The sequence below is a fragment of the Castor canadensis genome, chromosome 1 (assembly GCF_047511655.1).
Source record: "Castor canadensis chromosome 1, mCasCan1.hap1v2, whole genome shotgun sequence".
NCBI lineage: Eukaryota > Metazoa > Chordata > Mammalia > Rodentia > Castoridae > Castor > Castor canadensis.
In genome coordinates this window covers 124,960,418-124,968,797 of record NC_133386.1, presented here as the reverse complement: position 1 = coordinate 124,968,797, position 8,380 = coordinate 124,960,418, and positions in this window count along the sequence as shown.

Below are 8,380 nucleotides of genomic sequence, written 5' to 3'. Positions count from 1 at the left end.
ATTTTTAAAAAATAAAAAGAATTTGAAGAGCACGATGTTAAGAGTTCAGTTAAAACATGAGCCAAAGCAGCATGATATTTGGTGGCCTTTTTTCAAGTGTCCAGTGAGAAAAATTAAATCCTGCAGAAAATATTTTGAATAATTTTTTTAATTTTCCCAACAATGGTAAATAATTAACACCATTTCTAGATGTGATGTAAAGTTATTTGTTTTTGCAGTACTGAGGATGGAACCCAGGGCCTTACACATGTGAGCAAGTGCTCTACCACTGAGCTGCGTCCCCAGCCCAGTAGAAAGCCTGAGGAAGAAGAAAGCATGGGTTCCTGACTTGGGACCTAAGAAATACACATATATACCCCACAACTTCTTAGTGTAGAAAATTCTATCACATTTAGAGTACATTTTCTTGTCTTGCCCAATCTACTTGGATGTCTCACTAGCAAATTCATTCCTCTTGTCATAAAACCAAGTTCTAATTTGTCATTCCCTTACACTCTCTTCTCTATAACCAGTTGATTTGACTTGACCCTGGAGGTGACAGGAAGCCAGTGTTTTGCAATACCCTCTGCATTACTAGGATCTATATATATCTACAATTTCACACCCTCACACAGCACCTACCACAGGGCAGGTCCTTTGTACGTATCGAGCGCATAATTAGAAATACATTTATGAAGACTAAACCATTTGGGGTTCTTTTAAAGCAAGTGGCTTATGACTTGGATTTAAAAGGATTACTTTTACTCACAGCAGGAATATATTGAGAAACTCCTTTGAACATCAACTTAGATATTAATAACAAAAGATAGGACTGCAAAATAGGTACATTGTGGGGGGTGATCGTGGGAGGGGGAAGGGTGAACGAAGGAGATTAAGGTGAGAGAATATGGTTGATGGATTTCATATACAAAATAGAACAAAGAAACCTCTTGCAATAGTTTTAGGTGGGGCGGGAAGGGGGCCAAGGGGGAGAGATGGTGTGGGCAATCCAACCAATGTACAATAAAGCCTATTTGGAATTGTCACAATGAATTCCCCCTGTACAATGAATATATCCTTATAAAAAATTAATAGAAAAAAATAAAAGGATTACTTTGGCTACAGTGTGCAGAATCTACCAGAGCGGGATTTCTCTTTTAAATATAATTCTTTGGTGTGGGCATCGTGGGATGTTTAACAGTATCCCTGGCCTCTACCCCCTAAATTCAAGAAGCACCTCCCACCTCCCTTATTACAAGTGGAAATGTCTCCAAGCAGTGCCAAGTTCCCCCCAGGAAGCAAAATTGCACCTGATTGAAAACCACAATCCTAGAAAGAAGAGGAAAGATCTATCAGAGGAGGGCATTCACCAGAAACTGATATAGGAGGAGAGAGAATAACATGCACTCAAATTGATTGAACGTGTCTACTATGTGCTGGGCACTTTGTATATGTTATACCATTTTAAGGGGGGTATGAAATAAGAAAGCCCCACCTGCATCCTAATTGCCTGCTGACATCCCCTCAAGGTTACCCAAGGTCAAGCTCCCAAATAATTAAACCCTAGAACAGGATGCCATCACTTTTCCTGGCCCCATTTGTGGGCCGTGAAGTTCAATTCCCACTCCATGTCAAAAACAAGTGTTTGACATTGTTCCAAGGATATTCATTTAAGTTATTCTGGAGAAGCCTCAAAATCACTTTTCAGAGGAGAACACAGCAGAGGCTCTTTGACGCAAGCTGATAAAACTCTAGGACTTGGATGTCTGCTCCCTTTGCCCAAGCCATTGACCAGCCATCCTCAGGGACACTCTTCTGGGGGACCAGGCAAGAAGGAGGCTATGAGCCGAAAACTGGAGTTGGTCAGTTTTCCTGAGGTCCATCTCAGAGGACCCTGGCAGGTGATTTCACATTCACTCAATAGCCTAAGGACTTGGTTTATTCCACTCTGCTCCCACCAACACCTGCTGGTTGCTGCCAGTATTAATAACATGAGCAGCAGGAGGCATCACATAAGAATGGGGGCTGTCTGGATAATTATCCACTGGTCTAGGACCAGTCAGTAAATTACTCTGTGACCTGGGAATTCAGCAGGTTACCACCATCACTCAGGCCTGCTCACTTTATTGCTCTCCCCTCCTGCTGCACTGATATTTATTTTTCTAGTTTACATTCAGAGCACTGATTTCATGCCTTTTTGTTTTCCATCTAAGAGGTGAGAAGTAGCCCCTATGGGGAAGACTGATTCTCAGGTCAGTGGGATAGCTGAGGTGACATGGGGAGGGGAAATATTGAAGTTTCTTTTTGTTTCATGCCATCATTTAGTGTGCCTGGGCATGTCAGCACCTGCTCTCTGTGGTGCTCCCAAACTTATTTCAATCTTTTTGTTAGAGTTGTGACACTCTCTCCTAAACTTCCTACACATGTAACATTGCATAGCAGGGAAGGAAATGGCAGAGAAAAAACTCTCATGTCACTCCCAACTCTCCCATTACACTCCAGCTATTCCAAATGAAAGAAGAACATTCAAGTTAATTTACTCAATTGCAGAGGCCTCTTCTTTGGGGCATTTGTTCCCTTTACCTAGTGCACTCTTTGCCCTCCATTTTCCTATACTCGTTCTCATTTTCCAGATCTCCCCTTGGATGTCACAGTTCTCAGGAATCTTCTCCTAACCCATTCAGAACATTGCAAGGTTCTCACCCCTTCCAGGCTGTGATAGAAACCAGTCCATATTACATGATTAATCCCAGTTTGTTGTGATCACCTGTTTTCTTGCCTGTCCCATCTTTCAGACTGTGAACTTGGTAAAAACAAGAAGCAGCACACATCCTTACCAGGTCTCCATTTAAAGTAGCAATGAAAATTAGTACATAGATGTAGAATGATATCTCTGAAATCTGCCTTCTGGGCAACCCTGATTCCCAGCTTTAGCTTAGTCAAGGTCCCCCACTTACACATCAAGGATCCTTAACCAAAGAAAGCTGCCATGAGTGTTCCTGATGGGGGAAGCTATAACAAAAGACTTTGTTTGTATTCTTTGAAATTACCAACTGCATCTCTACCCCCTTTCAACTCATCAGTTTCTATAAATGCATCTGAAGATGATCCTAAAATTCTCATTTAATGTTCACCTCAACTCTATAATTCACCTAAAAAGCACAAATATTCCTGGTTTGGTAGGTTAAACTGCTTTATAATCTTGATTAAGACATTTGCATGCATTCAGCCTGATTTTTTCTTGCATAGAATTAGTTCATGATCTCTTAAAGGCTGTCCATCCTCGAAGGTTTCTGATTCTAAAATTTGGAGCATATTTTGTGATTCTGCACCATAAAGGTAGCAACAATTCCCAATTTGCTGCAAACCTCTTTTTTGACAACAGGATATGAACAAAGCAATTAGTTAGAATAAATAATTTACCTACTTTCCCCCACAGCTTTGCAATGGTGGAGGATCATAATCTGGATCCTGTTTACTCTCCACCCACCACGCTCCACTATGAACAACGAACTGCTTGTAGATCCTCCCCACACAAACACTTTCTTAGTCAATGTGCTTTCATCTATGCTATTACCTCTGCTAGCAATGCCCTTCGCCCTCCCCCTCTCCCAATCAGGCATAACTAGCACCCTTCCAAGTCTTTGTTGGAACCCACCTATTGTCCCCTCTCCTAAGAAGTCTTTCTTAACTTGGGATGCAGCACAGCACACTGGGTAAGAGCACAATGGGTAAGAACACACTGTGATACCAAACAGAACCAGGGCTCTTTCGGCCCACAACTTACTAGCTGTGACACTATGGGAGAGTGACTTACTTGATCTGACTGAGCCTCAGATTCCTTATCTGTGAAATGGGATGACAATAATTCCCACCTGCTGAGGCCAGAGACATGGCTCAGGTGGTAGAGCGCCTGCCTCGCAAGCACAAGGCCCTGAGTTCAAACCCCAATACCAAAAACAAAAATTTTCTACTGCCTGTCTGCCATGGTTTGGAGATTGAATAAAGGAACTCAAGTAAAGCATTTGGCTCAGCTCCTGGCAAATCATAAGCACTATTATAAGGTTTTGTTTTTATTAATAATGATCCCGACTCAAAAGTAATCAGCTATGATTATTATATATTGTTGCAATTGTTTATTATTAATTGTCATATACATTTTTCAAGATGCTTTTTACATTTCCCTACAGTAAGATGTGACCTCCTTAAAGTTCAGAAATTTAGTCATATCTGTATCACCAGAACTGTGCATAACGCTCAGCACACAAGTAGTCAATAGATGCTTTAATTATACATCTAGAAAAGTGTTTTTTAAAAAACAAGAATTTGAAATTTTGAGTAAAATAAAAATAAAAGAGAACAACACGTTACATGGTAATGTTGCAGATTAGCTCTCTTTCACGTTCATGTTCCCAGTTTGCTTTTTTCCTCACAATGAATTTATATAGCAGGTATTATTTCTAGTTCACAAATCAGAGAACAGATATTCAGAGAGTTTCATTCTGGCCCAAAATCACAGAGCAAGTTGCCAAACTCAAACTGTATCATGCTTATCCCCTCTTATGCTTCCCCTACCCTTTTACACCCCCCCAAAAAAAAACGAATAGCTAAGCCACTCTTCCAGCTCAGGTGTAAACATTCACAAATGCTCGGTCGCCCTGCACCAGGGACAGGGCTCTTCTCCAAGATGCAATTCCTGATGGTGGCCGCAGTCCTCACTCTCAGGAAGTCCTAGGGAAAGCATCGCCATGTGCTATATGCCTTGCTCTCAGCATTCAGAGAGAGACTGCTTTCTGTAAGTGCTTTGGACACCTCCAGGCTTTTCCTGTGCTTTTGACACCTCCAGGCTTTTCCTGTGCTTTTGTGCAGCTGAAAGGTGAAGCGTAAGGATATCAAAAGCTGCAAGCAGTCTCTACCTCTGGAGACAGGCATTTACTAGAAGAAAGAACGGACCAATGGCTTCCCAGAGCACTGTTCGGCCACATTAGAGAAAGGATTAAGCAGATACATTCAGCTATTCTAACAGATTTTCTTTAAGCCTTGAATACGCCTCTCACACTCACTCAGATAATCACATTAGTTTTGTCATTAAAAGATCCCTTTTATAGAAAGTACCTAAACCGCTTAAACCACCCAGAGAGGTTGCATACATTATCAAACATCAAGACAAACAAAAGGGATTTTCCGTCCCACATCTCAGTTTTCCTTTCTCCTCAAAAAAATTGGGAAATCAAGGTAGAAATGATTTTGTAAATGCCCAGGGTCTGGATACAATTCTCACTTCCTTCCCTCTGCAAACAGAACTGGGAAGACAGAAAACACCTTCAGCATTGAAGCCAGTGAAAAACGAATTAGGAGAGATGAAGACAGCAGGGCAAGGAGCCCACAGAAATAAGTGGGCTTGCCTCTAACCACAGGAAATTGCATTTGGAGCTAAGGAAGAATAGAAAAGCACAGGATGTGAAATCAAGCAACTGCTGCTTTCTAGATCTTGGGCCATGGCCGGGGCTAGAAGGGAGCCAGTTCATTTCTCTTTGCCTCAGGTCCTTCTTTGTAAAATGAAGATAATATCTCTCTTTCCTCCTGCAGGATGGTAGAGGGGTTCCAATGACAAAAGGCAGGCAGGAGAGTTCTGAGGTCTATAAAGTATAATCCAAGCATTAAATGAGAGAATTTTCTTTGGTTCTCTTTTAATAGCCCCATGAAGGTCAGGAGCTATGTCTGGTTTTGTTTTTCACAGTAATGTGATTGGTGCCTACCTACTTGCACATAATGGGTATTTAATCATTTTTCTGAATGGTGCTTTTACTGTCTTTCACCCCAGTTCCGAACCCACACCATACAAACTCCCATCACTCAAGTTCAAATTTGAATGCTACTTCTCTCTTAATTTTGTGTTCCACAGCTTCCTGAATATAATACCAACCCTGAGCCCAATGCTTTTAATTATCTGATATTTGTGACCATCTCTTTCCATTACCCTTGCACCCCTCAAGAACAATGGGATTTGGGCTTGCAATATGATACAAGTGATGGACAGCCTGCCTAGCAAACACAAAACCATGAGTTCAAATCCCAGTCCATCAAAAAAAAAAAAGAACACTGGGCTTTATAATTGATCTCTTACTTCTTATCACTCCACAGCAGTGATGTTTGAATTAATATTTTTATTAAATAAATGTTGGAATTAAGGAATCATAAATGAATAGACAATCCAAACTCTTGGGGTTACTTGGTCCAGGGAAGAGGAAGTAACTTAAGAATCAGTCTTTAATAGAAAGACTTTTGAATAGTAAAGCAAGTATCTGCATTAAACATTCATTGTGCTACTGTGCTGTTTAGAGGGTACAGCGTGAGGCTACTGAATGAATTAAATTAACTATTACTTTTTCATCTCTTCTGCAGGGTAAAACTTGAGGAAAGCTTCTTCAGTTATGATGGGGAAGATTTAGGTTAGACTGCATTAACATCAACCCTGTTGCCACCTGGGCTCAGATAATTCTTTTTTATGGGGCCGTCATATATATTATAGGAGGTTTAGCAGCATCTCCGGCTCATATCAGGGATGCCGATGGCACTCCCAAACCAGTTGTGACAACTAAAAACAATTTCAGCATTGCCAAATGCCCCCGGGGGCAAAACTACCACTAGCTGAGAACCACTGCAAGTAAGAGTTTTGTGCATCAACAAAGGACACCAAAAAAACAAAATAAAAACAACACAAAAAGGTAGAAATCTGACCATAAGTTCCTTAAGGACAAAGCAGATGGGTATTTTAGTGATTTATATAGTACTTTCCATTCTGAAGGCGGGTAGATTAACCAAATGAACCGACATCATGGTACTATATGACATGTCTTCTGGAAACTGTAAGGGAGATTTCTGAATTATCTGATAGCCTTTGATGATGAAAGAAGGAAGTCATCTGTCAAACCATCCGGCTTCTTCTACTTTAAGGATGCTTATTGTACATCCTCAGTGTCATCACATTTTATATATCACCATAGCACAGTTTCATTTAAAGTTTAGTAACACGGAGTTATTGATTGGTGGTTTTCTGTAAACTTTTCTTTGGTTATGTGTTTCTACATATCAAGAACCACAGAACAAAGAAAAACTGTTAATCTACTCCTCCAAAGCTACAGAGGAAATTTGGTAAGTGGTGTTGATATCTCTGTGGTTGAAGCACCAGGTTCCTTGACTCAGCTCTTCCTCCACATGGCTGGTGAGTTCCCATCAGCCCCCTAATTCACCCATGTGTCAAGTAGAGTGATGGTGTGTTCAGGTGTCTGACCTCATTTTACTAAAAACACTTCATTTGTGTTATTAAACATTAATCCTAACCTCTGTTCAACAATGTACTAAAGTATTTAAACTATCCAAGAAACATGTATCTAGTACAGACACTTATCCTTCAGAAACTGTAAAATCTATTTCTAGATTAAGAATGATCAGCAAAATCAGTGCATATCTATAGAATATTTCATTAGTTCATTATAGAGTAACTGTTGCACATTAGTGTTACAACTTCCATCTATACTGAGGGATTGTAGAAGAATGAATACAATGAAACTCAGTGATGTATATAAGGAAGTTTAACATCTCATTCATTACATCACACTTTCTTCCTTTCTGAGACTCTTCCATGGAGTTCTTGCCTGGGCTTCTCCATATTGATTAGTCTGCTTTTATCTTGTATACCGTGTGAGTGATTTCATTGACTGTTTCTCCTTTGTTTCCTACTAGAAAGCTTAAATTTTCTTGGCTCTCAACTTCAGAAAATACATACAATTTCCTGGCAGCATTTCTTAGTAAGTGTTTGGTAGAACACCAGTTCCTCCAATGTGGCATGAAAACAGAAATCCAGGTGAACTAACTTTGGGAAATGTTGCCTTCTTATTGACTTGCAATGCACATATTAAAATTTTTAGTTTCTATGGTAATAATGACCCATTTAAATTTATTTCAATCATTTCTCATCAAGGTTCCCCTTTATACAAGATTGCTACTAACACCTGGCCTTACTAGCATTCCATTGAACCCATTTGATAAATCTGCTTATGGTTTAGATTTCTAGAGCCATTTTATATACCTATCCCTTTGGAATCTCTTCTGTCCCACTCATGCAATGTTTAATGTATATCTTTTAGATCACTTAAAATCCTTTCAGAATCAGGTGTGACAAAAATAAATAATAAATATATTGAGCTATGTGATTTAACCAAGTAACATTCACACTTGAGGCCTAAATTTCCTGTTAAAGATATTAGTCATGTGAAACACATACATATCCCAAGCTTGCTTTCCAACTGATATTATAAGTTTCTATCTTCCCATCCCTAATATTAAAGTTGGCAAAATTTATTGGTACTGGTTCCCCTGGGCCACTGGAATGGCTCTA